Here is a 25397-nt window from a genome sequence, read left to right on the forward strand (position 1 = left end):
CAGTACAGACCATGGGATAGAGGAGTTGCTCCAGAAATATCTGATGAATACTGGAATGAAACCAGACTATCTCCCTCTTGTATCATCTGAAGAAAATGAGGTAAGAAGTCAGGTGCTTTACCTGAAGACAGTAGGAAAGATGGTTAGGATGGTTAGAACAAATAAAGGAATGTCTGTACATATTTTTTAGAAAACAGTAAAAGGAAAACAACAAAAAAGCAAAGATGCTGGTGCGATTAGTTCTCTCTCTCTCTCTCTCTTTTTTTTACGTATGCTCCACACCCAGCATGGAGCCCATCACGTGGCTGGAATTCACCACCCTGAGATCAAGACCTGAGTTGAGATCAAGAGTCAGACACCTAACCGACTGAGCCACCCAGGCGCCCCATCAATTAGCTTTCTTAAACTTTTATTTCCCATGATATGAAACCAGTCAGCAGGCTCCATGGCATCCGCTGCCTCCAACTGTTGCTGCCCACACACATTACCCTGGTTCTAGGAACAGTCTCGAGGGAGGCTCTCTCTTCACTGAGCCAGCCATTCCTCAACAAGAAGGGACTGAGAGACATCGGACTGCTGATGTCTGGGACATGCATCCCCCTGCCATCCAGCGATGCTATTTTCCTCTCCTGGAGCCCTGGGACTTAAAAATGTGCTCTACATTTCAGTCAGGCCGGCTTGAAATTATGTTTAAATATAACCACACTAATGTCTAAAAATAGCATTCATCTAAGGCTGGACAATATTGGAACAAGTAAAAAGACATAGAAACATGAAAGTCAAGAGCAAATAACGTCAGGGCGCCGGGGTGGCTCAGTCAGTTAAGCATCTGCTTTCGGCTCAGGCCATGATCCCAGGGGCCTGGAATCGAGCCCCGCTTCGGGCTCCTTGCTCATCAGGGAGTCTGCCTCTCCCTCTCCATCTGCCTGCCATTCCCCCTGCTTGTGCTCTCTCTCACTCTCAAATAAATAAAATCTTTTTCTTAGAAAAAAGAGCAAACATTAAATTATAGAACTGATAGCCCCACCTACTTTCCCCTGTTTGGCTGTCACTTGATCTAGGAATTTGCATTTGCATTTATCTGGCTTTGAGCCGATGTCAGCTTTCTTCTCTCATTTTAGAATTTACCTCCAATGCATGGAATTGCTAGAAAACTTGGTCTCTCAGTTAGAAAAAAAAGTAAACTAATGACTTTGTGGCAGTTTTTAAAACTGCCAACAGGGGCGCCTGGGTGGGTCAGTCAGTTGAGCATCTGCCTTTGGCTCGGTTCATGATCCCAGGGTCCTGGGATGGAGCCCAAGTTTGGGCTCCCTACTCAGTGAGGAGCCTGCTTCTGCCTGCCACCCTGCCTACTTGTGCTCTTTCTCTATCTTTCTGTCAACTAAATAAATAAAATCTTTAAAAAAATAAAAATACTAAAAATAAAACTGTCCACAAATTTTTTGACTCTCCTCTCATTGAGAATCAGGCCCCATGATCCTTCTCCTTCACTCTGGCAGGCTGTGGTTGCCTCAACCAATGAAGCAGTGTTTCTCAAACTCACCACTGTTGGCACTTTGGACTGTAGATTCTTTGCCGTTGGGGGCTATCCTGTGCATTATAGAATATTTAGCAGCACCCGGGGCTTGAGGCACTAGATGCTCCTAGTCGGTCTCCCACCGTCCCCCAGTTGTAGAAATTAAAAGTAGTTTCAAAACTTTCTGTGGGGAACAAAATTACCCCTGGTTGAGAGCCACTGTGATAGAATACGGAGGATATGAAGTTACAGGACTTCTAAAATTAGATCATAAAAGGCCACTCAGCATTCTGGTTCTCTTGGGACCCTTGTTCTGGGAGAAACCAATTGCTATGGAAATCAAACTATCCCGAAACTGCCATGCTTGGAGAGGTGATATTCTGGGTGGACCATCCCAGCTGAACCCAGGTGATAGCCTCCCCTGAGTCGTAGCCAAATTCTCAACCCATAAAACCTGTGTAATAATAAAATTGTTGTCTTACCCCACTAAGTTAGGGTGGTGCAGTAATACAGCAATAGCGCTTGAAACAGAATTCCTGGGAAATGAGAAGTATATCTAGTTGACTGAAGAGACAGGCTTTACTTGCATTACATGTGTAGCTTATCAAATGAGGAGCAGATACACAAATACACACAGGCATGAATTCTGCACACTCAGTTATCTGGGTGTGTACTTGTGGTATGCTGAGAAAATAAGAATTGGCATCCGAAACTTGTTCTAATGCTTTTTTTTTTTTTTTTTTTGCTCTCAAGAGAAAATATTTTAAAGATGTAAGAGTTAAAGAAAACATCTGGTTTATGGGAAAATTATAAGAACATGCTCTTCCCTCCCCCACTTCCTACTACTCCCTCCGTGGAGCTTTAGCAGATTCTCAGACCTTAGCAACAAAATCAATAACAACAGGCTAACGTAATTCCACTGTAGAGGGCAGATTGTGTCGGCTCTTACTTTATTAAGAAAGAACAACATGTGTGAAAGAACAGCATCCTGCAAGGACGGAAGACTCGAGAGAATGCAGGAAAGAGGGCAAGGCAGCTCACAAATATGCTGAATTGAAGGAATTAAGATCACACCCTGAAATAGCAGGAAAACGAATGTTTGCTTTCTCTGGCTTATTATTTGCTTAGTGATACTTCAGCGTTTCTAAAAGATAAATGCCTTGGCTGTTGTTCTATCAGTCTCTCTGCTTTATTTAATTTTACAAAGAGGAATGCTCAGATGTTAAAATATTTGTTCTCTTTTCACTTACAATTTGTTTCATTTTCTACTCAAAATGGAATGACCCTCCAAGGTAAGATTTGAAGCATAGAGATTACTTCGTGTTCATCTGGCACTGGTTCTGTGATAAGTTCCTGGCATATTTTCATTATTTTACAAAACACCCTAGGGAGGTGTTTTGAAATGAAATGACTTGTCCCCTTTCACCCTACTTGCAAAGGTCAAGATAAAATATTTAGAACCTCAAACCTTCCATACCAGCCCATTTTTCCCTTCAGTTTTTTTTTTCAAATGGAAGGTAAAGAAGCCTTTCACGTTGGGAGGGGGCTGGTCGTTTGCCTGTTCATCCTGAAACCCTCTTCCTGGCCTTCGCCTGCTTTACCTAGTACTGCGGGGGCTGCTCCTGCCACACCACCTTTCCCAGGCTCCTTTGCCACCTGCTTCCGCGAAGCTCAGCCAGCAGGAGACGCTGGAGGGACTGAAGGGTGGGGGAGGGGAGAATCAGCCCTCCCTGCGTGGTTCCAGTCTCTCCGGGCAATTCTAGCCTTGGATGGGTTTTCAAGCCAGCTGTGCTACAGCATCTCCTCCTATTGTCCTTCCAGCCCCAGGGCTGGTAGCCGCTGATATGTCCAATATTAAATTTCATCTGTTGCACGACATGACGTAGGTTCTGTTTTTTCCTCTCTGGATCCTCACTAATGCAGGGAGAATCTCATTCCAAATGAAGCCCAGCTTGACACCTAGATATTACATGGTATGTTTTCAGAGAACATAAAAAAAGAAAGCAAGAAAACCTTTGTATTATCTCTTTAGAGTTTGTTGATTGACTTTACAGTTTAGGTTAGAATGCTTTTAGAGTAATATAAAATTCTAGAGAAAGCCAAACTAATGTGCAATGACAGAGCAGATTAGTGGCTGTCTTGACCCAGGGATGGGACAGATTAACTGCAAGGGGCATGCTGGGAACTTTTTCATATGATAGAGGTATTCCAAATCATGACTTTTGTGATGGCTACGTAGGTGTGTATCTTTGTCAAAAGTCATTGAGCCATATACATAAAATGACGCATTTTATTGTGTGTAAATTATACTGGGGTGAGTAGCGACCAACATTCCCAAAATCTTGTCTGCATCACTTATTTCTATGGTGTTTCTGTAATAATGATTCTTTCCTCCTTTCTCCATTTATTAATTTGAATACTATTGTGAGGAAGAACTCTTTTTCTGTGTTTCCTTACTTATTTCATTATCTATCTATACCATTAGGGACTCGTGGATGTTTGTTCATGGATTAAAGTCCAGATTTGTTCCTAAAATTTTGTTGCTATCATTTCTCCAGTTTGGGCCATTAAGGCCTTCTTCAGGTGGACTCCTGTGTTCTTTTATCCAGACTCCCCCCAACTTTTTGAACATTTTCTTACTTTTTGGTCCCACATGATGTTCCTGGTTTACTTTATTTCTTTATTTATTATTATTTTTTTTCCTGGTTCACTTTATGATTCTCCAGCCCTAGAATTAATCCCTTCTCGAAGGAGCGTTGGTTCCTTTTATTTGAATGTAGTGTTTAGAGCCTGTATCTGGGTGTTAAGTAGTCTCATTGTTATTGGGCTGTCATTGCTCTGACCTTCAAGCAAACAAAGCTAGTCATTTTATGTATGTATACTAATCCATATGTACGTATATATTTTGTCTCTATATAGACATTTATTAAAAATCATGAGTTAATACTAAAAAAATATATATCATGAGTTAATACTGCTATCTCTATCTACCGTGGAGTTTATTTTAGGCCTCCCTTTTTCCTTATTTATAAATTCTTTTTCTAACATTAAGAAACCCTGGCTCTCATTGTCTAGGATCTATTCCCTTTTTTTTCACTATAAACATAAAGTAATTTCAAAATTGCTAGGCATTATCCTTGTTTAAAAACAAAAGCAAAAAATTATAGTTACTAACTAGATTATAATTTTTATGTATAGTAATTTTTGTCTTTAGCCTTAGAGTATCCAGTCAAGACACAGGTTTCCAGAGCTACTTTGGACAGTTTGTTTCTTCCCATGCCCTTAGGTGTGAGTACGTTATTTATTTGTAATAGAGTCAGGTTCGTTTGCTAGTGTTTGTATTCCATTTTGAGTTACCCTCATGTCCTGATTGCTTTTAATTATTTAATTTGGGGTGTATGTGAAGGATGTATGAAATATCACTATGGTTTTAAGAGTCAGAGTTAGATCAAAAGTTATATTCAAGGAAGTAGCACTCTTCCTTCAACCCTGTTACCCCAGTCCCTCATCTCTTTATTCGCAACCTTTTCCCACAAACTCCTGTGGCTATCCATTTTCTTAGTCTCCAGTTTATCTTTCCAGAATTCCTTCTTCAGGAATGTGGCCAATAGAGAATCATTGTTAGACAAAGATACAGGTGTATGATCTTATATTCCTTTCTTATATAAAGTGTAACGTACTGGGAGCCTGGGTGACTCTGTTGGTTGAGCAGCTGCCTTCTGCTCGGGTCATGATCTCAGGGTCCTGGGGTCGAGTCCCACATCGGGTTCCTTGCTCAGTGAGGATCCTGTTTCTCCCTCTGTCTGCCTCTCCCCCTGCTTGTGCTCTCTCTCTCTCTCTCTCTCTGACAAATAAATAAATAAAATTAAAAAAAAAATAAAGTGCAACATACTGTAGACAATTTTTGAGGGCTTAGCGTTTTTTCACTTAAAGCTATGTCTTGGAAATCACTCCATATTATTTCAGAGATTTTCCTCACCTTTACATTTTCTATAGTTGCATAGTGCTCCCTTATGTTATTATTATGTTATCCCTGGTAATTCTTTATTGACCTTCTGCTGCTGTAAAACTTGTGTTGTTGGAGCTGGATATTTTTGTATTCCTATATCCTTCAGCTTGGCCCTAGGACCGCAGTGAAGTTGCTTGGAAACAGTTTGATCTTTTAGGGTCTTACTTTCAAGTTTTGTTGGGCACTACTGGGACAAGACCCATTGGCCATCTACCCCACGCCCCACAAACCAGGAGGGTTTCCACTCCGGTGGGTGGGAACTGGAACGGTTTCTAGACCTGTGTGAGTGCTGGGAATTATTACCTCTAATTCTTTCTGTGGCTCTTTCCCGGGTTCTGGCAGTTTACTCCCATTCATGCGCTGAGCAGTATTCTGTTACATACCCTGCAGAAATCCCGTGTTCTCTCTGTGTATCTCTTCTCCAGTAGGCTGTCGGTTAATTCTGTCTGCCATGATCCTTCTGGATGCCTAAGTCCATCTCCTCAACTCAGGGAGTCCTTTCCCTGGGGACCGCTCTCCTGTCCGCCTTCACCACAGCCTGGAAACTGTCTCGTGACAGTAAGATGAAGCAATTGGATGACTCATGGCATTTGTTTTCTTTATCTGATGTCTAGTATCTTGAAAACTTTTGTTTCATGTATTTTGTCCTTTAAAAAAAAAACAAACCTGTTTCAGGCAGAAGGGTACATCTGGTCCCTGTAATTCCATCTTGGCTAAAAGCGGGTGTCTCTGCTGTTGTAAACAAAATTGTTTTATTTTTCAATTTCAATTTCCAGTTGTTGTTCATTGCTAATATATAAAAATCCAATAGATTTTTGTGAGTTGTTTTTTTATTTTGCAGAATAGCTAAACTCATTAGTTATCATAGCTTTTTTTTTTTTTAGATTATATTAGGGCTTTTTCTATAGACCATCATGTTGTCAGTAGATAAAGACAGTTTTGCTTTGTCCTTTTATTTATTTTTCTTGCCTTATCTATGATCTCTAGCACAATGATGAATAGAAATGGCAAGAGTGGATATCCTTGCCTTGTTCCTGATCTTAGGAAGAAAGCATTCAGCATTTCACCTTCAAGGATGATGTTATCTGTAGTTTGTTTTCTTAGATTTTATCAGGTTGAGCTTCTAATTGTAGCTTTCTCTGAGTTTTTATCATGAATGGGAGATGAATTTTGTTAAATACTTCTTATTCATCTTTTAAGATAATCATGAGTTTTCTTTCTTTTTCTGTTAATTTGATGATTTATACTAATTGAAAGTTTTATAATAACTTTATTGAGATATAATTCACATACCATTAAAGTTCATCATCTTCAAGTATACAATTCAGTGATTTTTAGTGTATTCATTAGGTTTTGCAACCATTCCTGATATCTAATTTCAGAACATTTTCCATTAATTGATTTTTAAATGTTAATCCAATTTTATGTTCCTGAGAAAAATTCACTTGGTCATGATGTATTATTCTATTTATAAATGGATTCAATTTGCTAATATTTTCTTAGGGATATTTGAGTTTATGTTCATGAGGAATATTAGTCTGTGGCTCTCTTTTCTTTAATGTCTTTCCTGGATATGGTATCTGAGTTTTGCTGGCCTTGTAGAATAAGTTTAGATATGTTTTTTTCCTCCTCTATTTTCTGGAAGAGTTTGGGGGAAGTCATATAATTTTCTTTTCTTTTAACACTTTGATAGAATTCAACAGTGAAGTGAGTCATCAGAGCCTAGAATTTCTTTGTGGGAACACTGTAATTACAAATTCCATTTCTTTAATAGATATCAAGCTATTCATATATTCTACTTTTTCTTGTGTCGGTTGTGATAATTTGTATGTTTGGAGGAATTTGTATTTTTTCATTTAGGTTGTCAAATTTATGGTCATTAAACAATTCCCAATCACCTTAGTTATCTAATACTATATTTGTAAAAACATCTTCAAACATAGTGGCTTAAAACAGCAATGGTCTATTTTTTATACCTCTAATGGTGTCTGACATCCAGGAATTCAGGAGTGGCTTGACTGGTTCTGGTTCAGAGTTTTTAATCAGGTTGTGGTTAGAAGTCTCTGATGCTGCAGTCATCTGATGGAGTGACAAGGGTCAGAGGATCTGTTTCTAACATAGCCCACCCACATGGTTGCTAAGTTGGTGCTAACTTTGGGCGAAGGTGGGGGGGTGCTCAGTTTCCCCAACATGGTAGATGGCTTTTCTTAGTGAGGTTTAAGAGACTAAGATAGACGCTCCCGTGTCTTTCTGATTTAACCTTAGAGGTCAAACACAGTTACTTCCACAGCCTGCTATTTGTCACATAGTTGAGCCAGGATCGAATATTTTGTTTTTGTTTTCTTTCTTTTTCTCTCTTTCTTTCTTTCTTTCTTTCTTTCGTTCGTTCGTTCGTTCTTTCTTTTTCTTTTTTTTCCCCTTTAATGTAGCCTCCACACCCAGCATGGAGCCCCATGCAGGGTTTGACTCAGAACCTTGAGACTGAGACCTGAGCTGAGATCAAGAGTCAGATGTATACTTAATTGACGGAGCCACGCAGACGCCCCTTGTTTTCTTTTTTAAAAGAGTGTTAGACTTTAGTCTCAAAGGCAGTTAAGTTACTTTAGAATCAGCTTGATCCTTCTGAAGCTTGTTTCAAGATTTTAATGTTGCTGTAGGGAGTCTAAAGTTGTGGGCAACATGTAGCTATTAGCCACATGTGGCTATTTAAATTTGTTAGTTAATGCTAAAGACAAAAGTTAATTTCCTTAGTCATACTAACCACATTTTGAGTACTCAGAAGCCACATGTGTCTTGTGGCAAGTGTCTTGCACAATACAAATGCAATCCATTTCCATAAATGTAGCAAGTTCTGTAGGACAGAGCTGGCTTCAAGTAGCTTTAACTGTAGGACTGGTTTAGTTCCATTTCCATATTGTTTACTCTTCTTGGGTCTCTACTGAATGCCCTAGTGTTCACTGAGGACTCTCCCCACTGGCTTACCAGAATGCAAACTTCCGCCAGCTCCGTGAGATCTCTGGAAAATGATCAGTTTACACATCTTTCATCATTCTTCCCAGCCTCATGGGTTTTTATCTTACATTATGTGGCTCAGAATTCAGCAACACACTAAAGACCCGACTGTCGATCTCTGGAGCTATTGCTCTGCATAGCTTCCTCCTTTTCCTTCTGTTCCACAGATTGCAGCTGCCCCAGCCTCCCTGGACTCTGATCTCTGTTTCCTTAGATCAGTTCAGATGCCACAATAGACTTGGGTTTCCCTTCCTGCACTGTGGTCTGGAATATGCTTTGAGGCAGAAACCTGGAGTGACTCTAGGGCTCCCTTCATTAGTTTCTTTATCTCAAGGACCACGTCCTGTAGCCCAATGTTTCAAAGATGTTACATATATTTTTCCAGTTTTCTAGTTCTTATGGTGCTCAGTCTAGACCTACTTGTTCCATAATGGCCAGCAGCAAATTTTGTCCCCTTCCCTTTGAAGAACACAGTAAAATTATACACACACACACACACACACACACACACACACACACACACACACACATAAACAGATAAAGTTACTCTATTAGTAGAGTTTTGGCATATTGACATAATTGCATTTAATTTACTTCTCAACCGTCATTACCCTTACTATATAAAAACACTGCATGTAAAAATAACGGTCTTATAATAAATGTCTTTGTTTATTGGGGTAGAGGTGCTTTTGTTTTGAAAACTTTTTCATGTATGATTTTTTTTGTTTGTTTAAGTTCTTGATTTTGTAACATGTCAACTTGTACCAAAACTCAATGAACTACAAAGTCAGTGAGGGACGCCTGGGTGGCTCAGTCGTTTAAGCGTCTGCCTTCAGCTCAGGTCATGATCTCAGGGTCCTGGGATCGAGCCCCACGTCGGGCTCCCTGCTCAGTGGGGAGCCTGCTTCTCCCTCTCCCTCTGCTGCTCCCCCTGTTTGTGCTCACTCTCTGTCAAATAAATAAATAAACTCTTAAAAAAATACAAAATCAGTGAAATATTTCTTTTTTTTTAAGAGTTTATTTATTTATTTGAGAGAGAGAATGAGAGAGAGAGAGAGCACGAGAGGGAAGAGGGTCAGAGGGAGAAGCAGACTCCCTGCTGAGCAGGGAGCCCGATGTGGGACTCGATCCCGGGGCTCCAGGGTCATGACCTGAGCCGAAGGCAGTCGCTTAACCAACTGAGCCGCCCAGGCGCCCCTCAGTGAAATATTTCACCCTAATCTCTTCTTCCATTCACTCAGTTACCAATCCCAAACAGGTAACCCCTGTTACCAGTTGCTTGTGTATTTTCCTTGAGATATTTTATGCTTATTCAAGGTAATAAAAACATAGGGTCCCATTTTTCTTTTTTAAGTAGAATATCTTAAAGATCTTTCTGTATCAGACAATAATATGGCATGATAGGCAGAAGCATTAAACTGTTTCTAGAAAAACTGCTTCTCAGGAATTTTTCTCCTAAGTTATCAAGTAATCCCTCAAAGGGGAAAAATGGAATTTTAAAATTTGAAAGATTGTGATAAATTTAGAAAATAATTATAGCATGTTTTAAACCCAAAAGACCATGATAAATTTGACAAATAGTATGGCTTTTCCATTCCTCATATGTGTGTCCTGATCAAAATAGTGGTGCTTCTGAATCATAAGAACAGTCAGTAACCAAACCGGTAATAGACACAACTCATGTGTTAGTAACAATCTACTCTACTTTGTTTCAGATATTATTTCAGGTAACAATGCCACACAATATTGCAAGTTAAAAATTGGGTAAAAGAAAAAAAAATAGGCAAAAGAAGAGAGATAGAACATAAAATGAGGTTAAGATGTAAGCAGGGATAGATGGAAAATGCACCTTTGAGTCATAAATCTGGCTTTGCATTTTCTGAAAACCATACTTAAACATTTTTAAGCTCTTTAAGATAAAAACAGACTGATTGCTCAGGGAAAGTAGAGCTGATTTTGGAACAAAGCTCTGACAAGGACTTCTCCTCAGGGGGCTTCATAAAGAAGACACCAGGAAGCAATGACCAACTTCTTTGTAAATAGATTTCATAAATCCCCTTGGCAGGCATGGCGGGCTAATGACCATCCTGTGTTTCATCATTAGCCTGTTGAGGTGACTTTTTTTTTTTCCTCCTGCTGAGTGCTGACCAGGCAAAAATCCATTTAACGAAAGCTGACCTATAGATGGTATAAAAACAGAACACACGTGGAATGTCAGTGATCCTCTACTCAGTAAGAGCAGGTCTCGAAAAGAGGATGAAAATCGATGATGTTTAGAAACCACAAATGGGACCCCTTTTCAGATGGAAGTATACTTCAGGTCAGTCTGAACTACTTACTCTAGCACGAGAATGGACGTTTGAGAAGTATAGGACGAGGTGATGAAGAAAATTTACTGTGTTTAGGGAAAATGATTGGCAAAGTATCTTACCTAGGGTAGTTAAAATCCATACACACACCATACTTTCATGATTTCATTTTAAGTACAGAGGCATAATTGACATACCAGAGTCAAAGAGGCTCATTTTTTGATTGATGTAATCAAGATACTAGAATATGAATAAAATGATGAAAATGGGTCTTCATGTAGATTTCAAGTTTGAAAGAGGAATTCTATATAATTAAGGGTTAGAGTAAAGTAAAAAAAATCACTAAGCGTGCAATAGATAAACCAATTGTGGCATATTCATACAATGGCCTACAGCCACATACCATAATATGGGTGAATCTTACGATACCATGTCATGTCAAAGAAAGAAGCCAGACATGTAAAAATATAGATTTTTAAATTCCATTTATACGGAGTTCAAAACTAAGTAGAACTTAACAAGCGTATTAGAAGTTAGGATCATGGTTAACTTTGGGGAGAAGGGTCGGTGTTCTGACTGATAAAAGACAAGCAATATTTCTGGGGGTGTCAGTAATATTCTCTTTCTACATCTGAGTGATGGTAACATGGGTGTTCGCTCTGAGAAATTCATCATGTGATTCATTGAACTTCATAATTATGTTCTGTGTACTTTCCTGTATATGTGTTTTATTAAAAAACTGGCATGAAAACTTTAATTTAAAATTTTAAATAGTGAATAATATTCTAAAACTCAGTTTTTAAAATCAAAAAACTTTTTTTTCAACTAAAAGTGTATGCAATTATCCTACAGACAATGTAAAACAATGTTAACTATTCAACTAGAACTTTGGAGAACATTGTGTAAACACCCTCTTTGCCTCAAAAAATATATATATATGAACAGAATACCAACTATAAATAGTTTCCAGCTCTTAATGGAATAATTTCAGGCTAATTGTGTAACTTTATGTATTTTTTTTTTTTTTTTTGAGTTATAATGGGGAACCAAATGTATTTCTGAGAGTAAAACAGTTAAGAGACTTATTTGGGACCCTTTGTGAATGAAGGGGTTTTAGTTTGTGTTTACTGCTGTATCTCCAGTACATAGAACAATGTCTAGGACATAAGGGCTGCCAGGTAAAGAGCTATTGAGAAAGAGTAAATGTATATTTGAATATTTTCTTCTCTGAGAGGAAAAGATGGTGATCACACTAGGGTGTGGCCAACACTCTTACTTCATGTCTATTAAATGCAGTGTTGCAACTGTAAATAAGTCTTAGCCTACTAACATTTTTGTTATTCTCGTTGCCTTGGGAACAGAGATGAGGCAGAAAAAACAACACAGCCAAAGGCAAGGGTGTGGAACAGCCTGGCTCTGAGTGGGGAAGAGTGAGTAAGGAGTTCCTTTGGGCTGAAGGACGGGGGTGGGGGGGAAAGGAGGGAGTTAATGACGGAAGATGGTAGAAATCATAAAGTTACGATAAGACGAATGCATGGCATTAAACATCAAACGATGACGCTAGAACTTTCATTTGAGCTCATACCTGCCTTGCATGTCATAGTTCCAGTTCCTAATGCCACAGTGAAGGCCACTGAGATGAACTGGCCCCATGGTAGCGCTTGTACAGTTTTCCCCACACCTGCAAAGTTTTCTCTAAAATGCATGTGGGTATCTAGAGAACATCAAGATATCTGGGGAAAAAAGTATCTGATTGCTGCTGTATGGTAGTAAATCCTTGAAAGTACGATTCAATCTTTCATTCACTCAAAACGGATCTACTGTTCATCGGGTAAATGTCTGAAGGTTGCGGGCATCTTGGAGACTCAGCCTTAGCCTGGTCATGGCTCCAAATTGCAAGACTTTTGAGTCAGCCTGGCAGGGTACTGACTGGCTTGGCGCAGTCTTCTCCATGTGTCTTAACAACTATCAAAAATAATACACCCACAGAGTGCCTCCTGGAATGCCTTGATTCTATGCATCATAATAAAACAAATCATATACACTTAAATAAAAGGTTTTAAAAATGTAAAGCAAGCAGCACAAGCCCACGTGGTCCTGCTTCCATTGAGCAGTGCTGAATACGCAATTACATGTTGAACAATAGGTATCCATAAATCAGGCAGAATGCTCATGAGAAAACAGTCCTCTAATTAAATAAAAGGAGAATCAGTGTTTCTTGTTGCAGGGATTGTTGGTGGGATTAAAGGATTGTTCTGGAGCCCAGCGCACAGAATGAGACCTGGCTGCTTTCCTCCAAGGTCTGCAGCTCCCATCTGCAGAGGCGCCCCAAGCCCTGAGACCAAATTGGTTTCACAAAGCGGGAGGATTAAGACAGATCTTGACCATCACTCCCCCTTTGGTGTGGCTTTCATCATCTGGGCCACTGTGTTGCACAGACTGAGTACTATACAAAAGTGCTGGGCAGGGGTGGGGGGCTGCAGCAGGAGTTCAGTCTATAGGCTGGTGCCAAGCTGTGCGCCTTGGGGCAGGGCTGTCTGCCAAAGGAGTATCTTGTTCTAATTCACTTAAGGATGCACTGTGAAGCCACGGGGGACTGCCCATCTCTCATACTTACTGTCCTCTGGGGTTAGGGACCCTCCTGCTCTACTCCAGGCCCAGTGTCACAGCTTCTCGTATCCAGAGCCAGACCATCTGAAGCGGTGACCTATGCTCCCTCAAAGCATGAACCCAGCACCCATCGTTGACCATCTCCTGCCTCAACAACCTCTTTCTCCTCTCTTGGAACCTGTCATCCTGTGAGGGTCCTGCCTACTCTAAGGTGCCCGGGACACATTCCCTTCCAGTTGATTCTGTGCACTGACTCTGATGAGGCTGGATGTTGGATTTCCTAAAGATACAAGAAAGTGCCATAATGCAAACATTCAACACAAAACCCCAACTATTGGAGGTCAGCAAAGAAAGAGAAAATGAGGGAAACAGCTTATTCTTCCCTTGCCATGCCACTGAATAAGTGTAAGACCCAGGGTAAGCACACATCCCATAGTGTGAACATATTGTTGTACTATTATGATTCTGCTTTTAAAAAGAATATACATATTTACATATATCCTGGCCCCTAAAAACAAGACAGTTGTCTACTCTGGCATTCAACTAAAGAAAGAATAATTTTTTTTTTTCAGTGCCGGGTAAAAAAGGGCTGGGGTGGAGGGCATCTGTTAAATTTATACAATACTAGAAGCTATGAGAAGTCTTGGATATTTTCTACTGTTGTTTTGACTACACATGATTTCTGTCTTATTGTTTAGAGCCTACCCCTTGGTATAAAATATGAATCTGTTGTAAATATGGTTAGGTTTTGACTTACATGTTCTCCTAAAGGCTCATGTGAAGGCCTTGCCTCTAACATCCATGGCATGATGTGGGAAAGAATGATGCTTCTCCCATTCTCCTCTCAGGGTCCTCCTGTTCCCAGGGGTTTGTGTGATAAAGCTTAACTCGGCAGGATGCAGAATGTGTGTAGAATCCTTGTAAAACATGAGGAAATGTTTTCCTCAAAATGCTTTCGTTAGGCTCACGATTGTGGCCTTCTCTGAAATTCTGTATCTGGGATGCGGCAGAAGCCTGGTGAGCAGGGACTACAGGAAAGCACAGAGGGGCAGAAAGACAAGAGTTGAGTCTAGCAGGTGAGCCGTGCACAATGGTCAACTGAAAGAACAGTCTAGCTTAGCCTAAATTATTCTGGACTCACATAAAAGACTAGTCATAGCAGATTAGAGCTGGATTAAGCTCAATAAATTAAATGAAAAATAAGTTAAATGGTTATGCTCTTTTAGCTTTCGAAAATTCCTAGACAAGTAGCCTTGTCCTGCCTTGTCATTTTAGCAACAAGGACACTAAAGTGCAAGATGGCCACAACTTGTCCAGTTACACACAGGACACCAATGCACAATTGAAGGCAAAGACTTTGTTTCCTAGAAAGATTTTGTTCTTATATTTCTACATGGAAACATCTGTTTACATTTCTTCAATATCAGCAAGGGTTCTCTGTTACCACCATTTCTCTAAAGACTTTTTTTATTTTTAATTTTTTAGAGCAGTTTTAGGTTCCCAGCATAATGGAGAGTACAGAGATTTTCCCACGCACTCCCTGTCACCACGCTCTCCTACTGGTGCATTTATTAAAATTGATGACCTTACACTGACACGTCATCATCACCCCAAAGTCCAAAGTTTACAAGAAGATCACTCTTGGTGTTGTACCTCCTGTGGGTCTGGACAAACGTACAATGGCATCTATCCACCATCACACTCTTCTGCAGATTCTTGTCACCACCCTGACACTCCTCTGTGCTCTGCCCATTTATGCCCCGCCCTCCCTAACCCCTGGCAACCTTTCTACTGGCCCCATAGTTTCGCCTTTTCCACAATGTCATGACCATAACTTTTTTTAAGATTACTAAATAACAAGATAAACTGCTTTCAGTGCATTCAAGTGACAGAATTCTTACTCTAGTTCACCCAGAAACACAGCTCTCCTGTAGCGCAAAACTGTGTAAATTAAGGATGTAGGTGTAATGACCAAAAATGGTGGAAAGTAATCAAAGAGCATATATGTGTGTTCTTCTACCCCATGCTGCCTCATGTCGAACTACCTTCAAAAACCCTGTTTCTTAGGAGTCAGTATTGAGAACATTTTATCATATGCACAGAGCGTGGTCCAAGTGGCTGTTTCAAAGAGACCCTTCCCCGGGCCTAGCCGGTGTTATCCGAAAGGAAGAAGCTCAGTGCTCTTAAAGCACATAAATGTATCAAGCCCAGCTTCGCATCCCAAGGTCCTCTAAGACTCCCAAGGAAAATCCATATTTAAACAGATTAGAAGAATGCTTGGTTATCCTAAACTAGACCGATCGTGCAGAGGAGGCCTCCTGGAGCCCGGCCCTGCAGAAGCTTGGCTTGGGGGTGCATATCCTGGGAGAGGCTTGCATGACTCTAGCCACTCATGCTCTCCAGCTGCATGAAAGGTCAGGCTCGTCTTGGGAAGGGGAGCCAAGAATAGTTAGATGCTGTTCCACTGGGAGGAACAGGCCCCTGGAGAGGGCTATTCTGGGAGCAAAAGCATAGTTTACAGCATCCAGGTCATGGGGGCTGGAGCGTCAGTTGATCCCATCCCAAGTGCCAGGGCAGACACTGTGTCCTGTTTTTGCGAGTACCCTTAGCATGGCACCTAGCACCTCGTACGTAATAGGCTCTTAGCGGATGCTTTTCGAGTGAATAAGTAAACAGCATTTCGTTAATCCCCAAATAAAAGATATCCTCTAAATGCTCAAAATCTTTCTTTGTCTGGAGTTCTTAGTCACAGAGTCTGCTTCTGTGGTTCTAGCTGTCAGCAAAATTGGTCCTATTATTGATGGGGCTGCATATCCTCTCTCATGGCACTGTGTGGTCACGCTGTGACATTCAGCTCATCTCAAAGGATGACCCCAGGAAATCATGTGCCCGCTAATGTACACAGAAGAACGTGCTCGGGGCTGTGGCTTCTCTGGGTGTGCCCATCTTTTTTTTTTTTTTCCAAGTAGGATTTTTAAATTCGGAACAGGCAACTTGAATTAGAAACTTAATTAATAATATCACCTCTCTTTCTTGCTCTGTTGTATGTCCGAATAATGTTCTGAGATTATTTTCATCTGGAGGAGAGTTACTCTATTGCTCTTTGGGTTAAAACCAGAGAAGTTGTTTTGTCTTTTTGTAGGTGATTCCATAAATAGATCACGGGACATTAACCATGGAAAGCTCTTTGGTTGGCACATGGGAGTGCAATTATATTCACAATTATGAGAAACATAAGTAGGCATGTGTAAATAGTGGTAGCTTTTAACATAATTTTTGAGCAATTATAGCCCTATTGTATTTTGCCGAGAACGTTCCATTTTGCTTCTTGATTCTGATACACTAAATGGGCTTCCTTAGACCAGAGATTGGCAAACGTTTTCCAAAAGGCCTCTGGGTAAATATTTTATGGTTTGCAGGCTGTGCAGTCTCTGTTGTATGAGAGCAGACATAAGCAATCCATAACAAATGACTGTGTCTGTGTTCCAATAAAACTTTCTTTATGGCCACTGATTGCTGGATTTCACATAATTTGCATATGTTGTGAAATATTATTCTCCCTTTGATTTTTTTAAACAATTTAAAAATATAAAACCATGTTTAGCTCGTGGGCTGTAAAAAACAAGTGGCGGGCCAGATTGGACCTACAGGCCATAATTGGCTGACCCCTGCCTTCGACTCCCTCAACTTTATGACCAATGCCTCTCATTCATTTGCTTTGTCTCGGTGGCCGACTGATTCCATGCAGACCTGTCCGTGGCAAGTTCCAGCACCGGGAGCTGAGCACCTACTTACACTGCCCTTGGCTGCTACTGGACAGCTAACCTCACCAGTTGTACGCCGGGGACTTTTGTCTCCTCCTCCTATTTTGCAAAAGGGTGAAAAACCTGCACTTCAGGGTGTAAATCTGACATCACAGAAGCCATGGAAGGGGCTTAATCATGCAACCCAGAAGCATAGAGAGGTTAATTTCCAATGGGGCAAACTTGGACCAGTGGGAACCAGTAGATGGGAGGGAGATAATCAATCTGTCCACGGTAACACAGTTTCTTCTATAAACTGTCCTGAGACATCCCACCGGGCTGAGTGTTCTCACTGGCCAAGTGCAATGCTGTGCCAAGAGACATTCTACATCTCCTAGCAATTGATTCCTCTGATTTCCTCTCTCACTTTCTTCCTTTTGTACTCTTGTTGCCCTAGGTTTGCACATCCCAAAAAAAGCACCAGCATTTAATCCTTGCCTCAGGCTCTAATCTCTAGGGAACTCAGCTAAGACATTCTTAAGAATATATATAAACAGAGACGAACCATGAGAGATGATGGACTCTGAAAAACAAACTGAGGGTTCTAGAGGGGAGGGGGTAGGGGGATGGGTTAGCCTGGTGATGGGCATTGAGGAGGGCACGTTCTGCATGGAGCACTGGGTGTTATGAACAAACAATGAATCATGGAACACTGCACCAAAAACTAATGATGTAATATATGGTGATTAACATAACAATAAAAAAAATAAAAATAAAAAAAAAAAAAAAAAAAAAGAATATATATAAACATTTACTAAAAGTTTCCCAGTCAAATAAAAAAAAGTGTCTAACAGTCAGTGTGCTCAGAATACATGGCAAAGATTGCAAATTCAGCAAGGGCCGGATAGATAACGTAAATGCAGGAGACAATGAAGAATGGTGGCAAACAGGAGACCTAGGTTTCACTAAAGAGGGGAAATAAAATTCAGCTTTGGTCATGACAATGCCATGCAGGAAAGAGGGCTCAGTAGTTCAAGATCTTTTTATTTTTCAAGACCAGTTTTCAGTCTGGCATGTCATGTGAGTTTTCCTTGTTTTTAAATGTTGATAACTAATTTTAAAACTTTAAACTCCATGTAGGGTTAAACATCTATCTGTAGGCTGGAACTGGTTCCTGTAAACTCTGGTGTATAATCCCAGGAGGGAGATTGGAAAGATTATAAAATCTAGAAGCAGCAATCAAGGAGAGTGGACAAGGCATCACTGAGTAATAGGTGTGTCTCAGGTATGGCTATTTTTCACATGTCAGCTCCCCAGGAAAATGAACAAAGTGTACAAGTATTCACAGTTTAGGTCTCTGTTCTGTTTCTTAAACTGCAAGGACTTGACCCCTGATTTTTGGAAAAAGCATGTACGACCAGTCCTGGGATAGTGTTTATGATATGGATTAAGATAGGAAATGACTGTTGACATCATCTCTTTCCAGCCTCACGCCCAGTGTTTGCCTCTTCTTGGGGACATCCCAACAAGGAGGAGCCTTACTACTTCCTTGAAGACCTCGGCTCCAAACCACGCAAAACATTTTATTTCATATTTACATTTGTATGGATATGAATATTACGTTCAGCTTATATTTATTTACTTTTAACTCTTGACTATATTTATCCCCAGGCAATATATTTGAATTGTCCCCTATTTTACATGGGAGTCCTTTGTATTGAAAACAGTTATTCTGTCTCATAAAATCCTTCTTTCTTAGGTTAAAACTACTCAGGTCCTTTAACCATTCTTCCCAAGGCATTTTTTTTTTTAAGTCTTTTCACTGTTTTGTTAATCTTGACTGCACATTTTCCTGATTGTCTAAATCTTTTAGGATCTGGAACCATAAATTGAATAAATACTTTAGAAAGGACCTGATTACTATAGGGTAAAATTAAATAATCAGTTTCCACATACAGGATACTAAATCTTGATTAATTTAGTTTAACACTACATTAGATTTTCAGGTCTTCATACTGCTCGTGCCTGTTACACTCAACTACACAAGAATTAATTGCTTGTATTCTTTTAAATTTGAACATTTTCCTGAATTCACGTTAGACCAGCTCTGTTTTATAGTTCAAATCCTATTTTTCCTTTGTTCCACTTTCATCATCGGCTGATTTTATTTTATTTTATTTTACTTTATTTTATTTTAGTGTACATATTTTGCAAGCTACCTCAAGCACTTTTGGAAATGAGTCGAAGTGTAAAGAAGTAATATGTGAAACACTGTAGCCAATCATTTTTATTTCTCATAGTTACAGAGAGCAATGTTATTTTCTCCAAACCAGCCTGGATTAAAGGTTCACATTTCAGTATTCCTTTGGCAGTCTATCAATTCATGTTTATTTACAGAAGTGAGTCCCATGGAGGTGTTTGCTAGCTAACATGTTGTTTTTCTAACTCTTTATGAGTATACACATTTATATGTGTATATGTAAATATATAGAGGTCTATGCATATAAAATGAACATATATTCCTTGAAACATTATCTAATCCAGAATTCTCAGGGTTTTCAGCTGTCAGTTTCATTGCTTTAGAATGGTGTTTATTTCCATCTGCTCTTGTCCCATTCTTCAACTTTACAATTATGTTTTCATGAGTTAATTTTATCAGAAATCTCAAGAGCTCCATTTTGCCTTAAATCAAATCATCTGGTAAATAACTATGTCAACCCCAACACCAAGGACACTGGCAAAGTCTCTCCTGGAATTTAGATGGTATCAGGCAGAGCTTGACCAGAGAAAGAGAACCACTAGAAGTGATAAAGAATAAACTGTCTTTTTACAGAAATGTAACTTTTCACAGTTAGGGGTGGTGGTTAAGGGGTTGATGTACGGCTGTTGTCTCTAACGCTGAAGCTGGAGTCTGCAGTCAGCAGGGCAGGAGGTGGAGAAGGAAAGACACATGTGAAGCAGAAGAGAGAAAAAAAAAAGACAAACAAATGCAGGAGGACGATCTGAAACCCACAAGGACAAACTGTGTCTCGAAGCCTCCAACTTCAATGATGTGAGTGACCTGCCGGAGAAATGTGTGCTTTATCATGGTACTAAATAAGCATGCACTGGCCTGGGCACTGGGCACCCGGAGGAGGCCATCTGTGGGGGGGCTGAGGGACCTGCGTGCCCGGCTTCTTCTGCCCATGCCCACTTGCACATGCACTGACCTTCAGAGTTTTAAAATAATATGATTTATGCTTGACTTCCAAACGCCACCATGTATGTTTCTCGTGGCCCATGCTAACGTGGGATTATGCAATGGAAGGAATCCTGATAAACCGAGTTCCTGCTTAGCTAAATTGACACAACATCCATGTGACACGTAGATTATCCACCTGGGCTCATTTTTCCCTAGAGACAGTCAAGTCAAGACAAGTAAAAGTCTTACAGTTCTTCTTCCCATCCTAAATCCTTGTCAGGTTCCTCTGGCCCTCTTCCCAGTTCTGTCCTGGGGAGGGCAGGCATCGTGGCTTCTTCCTTGGCACCCCAGTCCAAGGTTCAGAAACAAATAGCCCTGCAGAGGATGGGAGAAGAATGCTCTGCTGGGATCGCAGCCTTTCCCAGATTGGGCTGTTTCTCCCCTTCCCCCCTTGGGGTGGGGGCTGCAGCCTTGGTTCTCATGGCAGTTCCCAAGTAAACAGCCCTTTACTTCCTGGCTTTCTCTAATCAGGGTGGCAGGGGGATGTGTCCACCTCTGCAGCAGCCTTCCTGTGTTGACAACACTGTTTGTTCTTCCCATCTCCCTAGGGAGAAGCCGCCTTATCTTTTCTGTGCAACATATTTGGGAAAAACACATTTTTCTCTCTTAAAGGAATTGATTATTGTGTTTCTTGAGACCAAAAAGAAAAGCCTTTCTGGATCCAAACAGTGACTTAAAAAAAATAATCTAAATTCCTCTTACACGGCAAGAGAAAGAGCTACACTGGTGGTGACTGGTGGTACATTTTGGATCACTCTGTGCACTCGAGATATAGTGTGTGTGCGTTTATGTGTGTGTGTGTGAGAGAGAGAGAGAGAGAGAGAGAGAGAGAGACAATTTGAAATATTTTTCAAACACCAGACCTACATTTCTTGTTTTAAGTAACCTGGGAATTTTAAGTGTTGGTTGAGGCACTCAGGGTTTTGCTAAGAAACTCTAAGGGGCACTTACATACAACTTAATTAAAAATGATCTCTCAAAGAGACCTAAATACAGAGAACAAACTGGTGGTTGCCAGAGGGAAGGTGGGGGTGGGTGGGCAAATAGATGAAGGAGATTAACAGGTAGAGACTTTCAGTTATAAAATAAGTCACCAGGATGAAAAGATGAAAAGTACAGCATAGGGAATATAGTTAATAATATTGTAATAATGTGGCATGGTGACAGATGGTGACTGTACTTATCATGGTGAACACTGAGTAATGGACAAGATTGCTGAGTCACTATGTTATACACCTGAAACTAATTAACAGTTTGTTAACTGTACCTCAATAATATAAATAAATAAATAAATAAATGTCTCTGTTATAGGAATTATTTGTATGAGGGGGGGTCCTAGACTCAGGCTAACTGGTTTATAACAATAACCTTTGTGAGAAAGTTTTATATATATATATATATATATATATATATATATATATATATATACACACACACACATACACACACACACATATATATATGTGTTTGATATTTAATATAGGTATATGTATTAAAATATATGTATTTGCAATTACAAGGAAATTTGTCACTAACTTTGTGTTCCAACTCTCTTTTTCAGGTAGGTTCCCATCTTCCCTTTCATTCTTTACAGAAAGCAACAAAGAGCTACAAGCATTTTCTCTCAATAATATAATTCTATGTGCAGGACCATTGGTCTGTTTTCTTTCCTTGATCTTTTCTGTGAGGTTAATTAAGGCTACAAAGTTGAGGAGAGGGTGGAGTTGTCTCTGGATCCTTCACTGATTAGAATAATGCATTGTTCCCCTCCAAATATTGCATTGTCCAGGGAGATTATATGCACATTCGTACATTCTCACTTCTGAGACAAAGTTGGTGAACTACAATAAGTTATGGGTATGTGAGTGTGTGTGTGTGTGTGTGTGTGTGTGTGTGTGTGTGTGTGTGTTCAGTGTTCTTAATTGTCTATGAAAATATTTTATGGTCTCAATATTAATTAAATAGGCATTGATAGCATTTTTTGCTATGTTGGGAACATTAGGCTCTATGTGGAATCAGAGATGAGTCTTCAAGAATTTCCTAAATTAGTTGGTGAGACGGTCATACAATTAACCACAGTACCAAGCAGAAATAACTAAATGATGCAAGTAGGGGTAGACACAATGCATTTTGGGAATTTAGAGAGAGGAGGAATGATTTGTCTGATTTGGGGGGTTAGAAGTTATTAAGGTCAAGTTGAGTTGAGTTGATCCTTGAAGGATAAGAGATAGATAAACTGGTGTAAAGGAGCCCATAGCATTGGCTAGACCAAGAAATCTTGTTTTGTTTTTTATAGATATTTCTTCATCATCTTTTTCTTGTTTTGGAACATGTTGGAACACTGCCTAGGGGTGTTTTTGTAAGCCAAGCTATGGATCAGAGCAAAGGATGAGAGTGATGTCCAGAATCCAATGATCGGAGCTAACAAATTGAGTACCCACTCTCTGGCAAGCACTTTGCATGGATTTTCCCATTTTAACCTCTGCCATCAACCTGCAAACGAGGGAATATTAACGTGTCTATTCGAGGCTTTGATGGATCAGGCAACTTGCAAAAGACACAGTCAGTAGGTGATGGGACAAGGATTCAAATCCTGATACTCTAAATCCACCTTAACAGAAAACTTGATAGCCTATCATTCTAATGCAGATAGATCTGAAATTTGCACTGGGCCTAGCAATGACTGCTTATTTGTCGCCCAGCACGCTCATGTCCTGGGTGTGGCACTGGGCTAGAGTGAGTCACCATCCTTTCTCCTCCCTTCCATGCTCCTCATTATCCCTGGAGCCGTTTTCTCCCCCTCTGGCTACTATACCATAAGAATTTAATTCTTGCCCCAGCTTTTACCCTCAAAGCCACCTGTTTTTTGTTTTTGGTTTTTTTTTCTGACTCACATTAAGAATCACCTGAGATTGGGCGCCTGGGTGGCTCAGTTGGTTAAGCGACTGCCCTCGGCTTAGGTCATGATCCCGGAGTCCTGGGATCGAGTCCCGCATCGGGCCCCCTGCTCGGTGGGGAGTCTGCTTCTCCCTCTGACCCTCCCCCCTCTCATGCTCTCTCTCTCTGTCTCATTCTCTCTCTCAAATAAATAAATAAAATCTTTAAATAAAAGAATCATCTGAGATTAATAGCCTAGTGATTTTTATTTCAAGTTTTATTTTCCCGACTAACAGAAACATGCACCTTCAACAACCCACGAATCATAATAAACATGCTTTATGTTGCATCTGAGAATGATGTCTCAAGGTACATCATAATCCCACAAGGATCTTCTAAGAAGTTATTCCCAAAATAACATAACCTGCCTTTATAAACCTGTGTTTTCTAAGTGGTTAATTGAAACTGACCAAGGCCTTAATTATTAATTTCCTAGGACAGGACGTTCATTCATTTGGTTTATGTGTTCTGGATCCTGGGTACTTGAAGAGAAAGCATGAGGCTAGCATGAAGCAATCCATGTTCAAATTCTGATTCTGCTACTCATCAGCCGGCTAACATCTTCAAGATATGATCAGAATGTAGGACAGTCTTACTCCAAACAAAGCCTGTGTTCCTTCCAGTAAACATCTCACTTTGGAAGGATCACACGCTGTATTTTTCAAAAGTCCAAGCAGGAACAGGAGTTTCTTTTTCTTTTGAGAAAGATCTTTGTTAATGAGCCTAGGATGATCCAACTCGATGTAAACATAAGGGCCCGAGGCTTGAATACTTGTCTTTACAAAATCACACTGGCTACATGGCCTAGACACCTGACCATATATTTCACTTCCTTTGGCATAAGCTGTCCATTTTTCTTGCAGGTGGAAAATTACTAGTATTCATACAGTCTTGGCCCAGTTAATGGGGTGCACTTGAGCCCTCCCAGTGGGAGCAGGGCCTAATTGCATTTACAAGCAGCCACCTGCAGGCATAAATTGTCAGTTCAACACTGCACGTTGGAGGGGGGGACAGCAAAACTTCCAATACTGTTCAATTGTCCCTATGGTGTGCAATTTGGTTCAGAAGGTTGAATATGCGTGGGGGTGTGTGTGAGCATTTGATTTGTATGTATAAGAAAGGGAGTATGAAAGAGAAGGCAAAGAAAGGCAGAGAAAGGCAACTGTCTTTATTTGAGCCTAGCCATAAAATCCAAACCTTTTAAAAAAATATAACTTTAAAACCATCACGAGCATAGGCTTCCACTGTAATAGTCTAGTTCTAATCTCTTCCTTAGAGAAGTGTGGAACCGAGTTATTTACCTAAGGCTTGCCATGGGCTCATGCAGAACTGGGCATGCCAGGACTGGTCTGAGCAGTGTGCTTGCTTGTTTAGTTTCTTGGGAATTCATTCAAAATGAAGCTAGTTTAGTACATATGAAGTGAGAATAAATAAAGGAAATGGTGAGATCTTTCCTTTATTTGGATGTTTTTCCTGTGCTTTACTCTTTAAAAAGAAATTCACCCCTTTGGGAAAAAAAAAGTGAACTTGATTTTATTTTTTATAGATTGAACTGTAATATTAATCAGAGGCTTAAGCAGTAGTTTTTGGTAAAACATCTCGGGAAAGAACAAAACTGTGATTAGACTGAGCAGAGTAAAATCATGATGACTCAGATAGCTGAGTCATCTCCTATCACAATTGACATCCTTCTAACGAACAAAAAATATTGCCTGGCAATTCGAAATTGGCAGGAGAGGTCATTTATTACACAGATGCAGGGACAAAAGAGAGTCTGCTTCATAATTTTGGCTTGGGTTTGATAGCAATTAAATTCTTCTGAGCCCCCATGGAAGGGGACATATTTGATAAGGTCTCTCCCTGGAAATCAATGCCATTCTTTTCTACCTTTGCCCTTTACTTCATCTGGGTCTACCTTGTAATAATTTTTCTCTAACAGCTTAGTCCTCTCACTTTTGGCAAGACAGGAGTCATGCAGAGCTCTGATGATGGTGCCAGGAAAACTCTGGAGTTAAAAAAC

At 40.2% G+C, this 25397-nt stretch overlaps 1 long non-coding RNA gene across 1 annotated transcript in view; it reads right to left on the reverse strand.

Moving 5' to 3' along the window:
* Positions 1-25397, reverse strand: part of LOC113918486 — a 64327-nt gene that overhangs the window by 32148 nt on the left and 6782 nt on the right. Inside the window, exon 2 of the long non-coding RNA XR_003518579.2 lies at positions 14214-14484. This is a non-coding gene — a long non-coding RNA (uncharacterized LOC113918486). The remainder of the gene's footprint in view (positions 1-14213; positions 14485-25397) is intronic.

Source organism: Zalophus californianus, chromosome 1 (assembly GCF_009762305.2).
Source record: "Zalophus californianus isolate mZalCal1 chromosome 1, mZalCal1.pri.v2, whole genome shotgun sequence".
Lineage (NCBI taxonomy): Eukaryota > Metazoa > Chordata > Mammalia > Carnivora > Otariidae > Zalophus > Zalophus californianus.